The 2,913-nt window shown below is 37.7% G+C and overlaps 1 pseudogene; it reads left to right on the forward strand.

Moving 5' to 3' along the window:
• The first annotated feature begins 439 nt into the window (after window positions 1-439).
• On the forward strand, window positions 440-1,987 carry LOC132514343 (large ribosomal subunit protein eL22-like; annotated as a pseudogene).
• Window positions 1,988-2,913: the final 926 nt, after the last annotated feature.

Raw genomic sequence — 2,913 nt, forward strand, 5'->3', positions numbered from 1 at the left:
TGTTGCTTTAAGTCATATACTTGTAGTATTTTGCTATAGCAGCACTAGGATATTAATACACATACTATATACAGTAGTAGATAGTAGATTGGCCAGTGATATTCCAACTGGGTAAACATTTCTTTGACATGTTCTTACACAGATGGGCATTCACCATACCTTAATGACTTGCAATTTATAATTTTGCTTCTGTGACAGACCCATGATATGAACTTTGGAACAACAACAACAAACAAAAAGTACTGGGTGAAAGAACAGTATTGTTTCTCCTGAGAGACAATTAGAAACTGGTTTCAGACAGGCTGGAAGTAGAGAATGCAAATTTTCTGTTAAAAAGCAGTGGAATAAAAGCATTTTATTTCAATCTCATCTTTTCGACCCCTGGCAAATGACTAAAAGAACAAAAGAATAGTAGAGCTTTTCTGCCTCCGCTGCGGCGATGGCGCCAGTGAAAAAGCTTGTGGTGAAGGGGGGCAAAAAAAAAGAAGCAGGTCCTGAAGTTTACTCTTGACTGTACCCATCCTGTAGAAGATGGAATCATGGATGCGGCCAATTTTGAGCAGTTTCTTCAGGAAAGAATCAAAGTGAATGGAAAAGCTGGGAATCTCGGAGGAGGTGTTGTAACAATCGAAAGAAGCAAAAGCAAGATCACTGTAACTTCCGAGGTGCCTTTTTCCAAAAGGTATTTGAAATATCTCACCAAAAAATATTTGAAGAAGAATCATCTCCGTGATTGGTTACGCGTAGTTGCCAACAGCAAAGAAAGTTACGAATTACGTTACTTCCAGATTAACAAGATGAAGAAGAGGAGGAAGATGAGGATTGAAACTCAGTTATCTGGAGTATTTTGTATGAATTCTTAAATAAAATTTAGGAAACAAAATGGTGGCTTTCCTTGTATCTCTGCAGTGTGGATTGAACAGAAAATTGGAAATCATAGTAAAAGGGCTTCACTTGGGCTGCCACTCACTTACTTGTAATTAAACTTTTTTTCTGCTTGAAAATTTCAATTCTTTTGGTAGAAATACCAAAATGTGTAAGTCTCCTTCAAGGGAACTGACTACTGTTTGTCATTGAACAGGTGGATGAGGGCGTGGAGATGTGAGTTCAGTTAGTTACTATTTTACACAAAAAGGGGTGGGTCAGTTTCATCTGGTACTTTTCTCAAAGATTGAGGAATACAAATGTGGGAGCTCCTGATTCACTGAAAGCAGATCCAGTGACTTGTTTCTGAGGTTCTTGTTTTGGGAAAGTGGCAGTGTCGATAAAATGCAGGCTTCTGGGGCATTTGTCTTCATTTTCTGATTACAAATTACTCTTGATGGACACGGTTATTACTATGTATGTTAATCCTTTTTCTTCCTGTAGAAATAAAATGTCCTTTTGCTTCGCATATTCTACTACACCTCTGGAAAGGGTCTGGAGAGCGACTGTAAAGGTCACAGGTGTTCAATTAAGGAAAGGTCTACAAAATACGAATTTGTAAATAAGCATTGTTTCTACAAGTCCTTGCACCAAACTGTCACTTTGAACCCCACCAGGGAGAGCTGGAGATGAGGAATAGTGGAGCTTCCAAAGGTGGGTGTCGGTGAGGTTGCCTGGGGTCAGGCTCAGAATCCCAGAGTTCTGGAGTCTTACCCCGGGGGCAGGTGTGGAAGAGAGGGGCCTGGGAGACAGCTCAGGCTGAAGAGAAGTCTTGAGATGCCCAGGGAGTAGTCCCTTTCACACCATTTAGGCCACGGCTGGGCTTAAAAGTCATTCTACAAACACGTTAAGCAGGGCCAAACTGAAAGGGCTTCCCACGATATTGGGGGTTCTGCTGTACGTGTACAGGCTAGAGATCTGTGAAAGGTCATTAATGAGATCATAAAGATGTGATTGTTGCTGACAATATCAAGAGTGACTTTGAGAAGAGATCCTGATGCCTTATGGTGCCCTCTAAAATTTAAATTTTACAGGAATGTCTGCATTGATTTAAGGTTATGTTGTATCAAATTCATGTCTTTCAAGAGCGTGCCTTGAAAAGAGGGTGCCTTTCCACACCTGAAATTCTTGTGATCTTGCTAGTTGCATAGCTGGAAATTAAATGTTTTGAGTCATACCTTGGCTCCAATTTAACATTTGGTGCTCCTTGGGTTGAATTTAACATGTTGAGGCTTTGTAATTTCATTTGTGGTAAAGGCTCTAGCATTTTCCATTTCTATGCAAATTTCTTGAAGCAGAATTGTTTGCATGTTTCTCTGCCCTAGAGAAGGCATTGTTTCTTTCAAATTTAACTGAGGCATCAGTTGCTCTTTGGTGCTGTCCATTACCATGATTATTAACTTTGTTAGCAAGTTTGTGACTTGGGTTTGCAAATTTTACTTCTTTGTTGCATTGATGTTCCCTTGTAGTAATTCTTAGTTTGGTCGTAAAAAAATTAGCCCTGGGCTGAAATTAGCATATAAGTTTTTGTTTTTTTAAACTATTTCCAGAATCTAAAACTTGTAATAAAACTGAAAATTTTTGGTTTTTCTATGCCTTTTGAACTCTTGTATTTTGACTTTTGATCACATTTTATATTAAAGTGGCTAACGCATGGCTACTATTATTGTACAAGGCTTTTTTTTTTTAAAGGATTGGCATGTTAATCTGTTTAGCAACAATAAATTGGTTGTTTGTCCTCACTGATGAATTGCTGTACCAACAATGACCTTGGACTTCATTAAAAAAAAAAAAAAGAATAGTAGAAAATTCAAGATTTAATATAATAGAAAAAAACCCTTCAATATACAAATAGAATTATACTAGCCAAAAAATGTGAAATATTAACCTAAACAAGAGTGCATGATATTTATTTTCACAAACTTCCTCAGTCTCCAAGATATTTGTACATTTCCAAAAAAATATTAAGTATCTTATTCTGCACAACCT

This window comes from Lagenorhynchus albirostris, unplaced genomic scaffold (genome assembly GCF_949774975.1).
Source record: "Lagenorhynchus albirostris unplaced genomic scaffold, mLagAlb1.1 scaffold_202, whole genome shotgun sequence".
In the NCBI taxonomy this organism is placed as follows: domain Eukaryota; kingdom Metazoa; phylum Chordata; class Mammalia; order Artiodactyla; family Delphinidae; genus Lagenorhynchus; species Lagenorhynchus albirostris.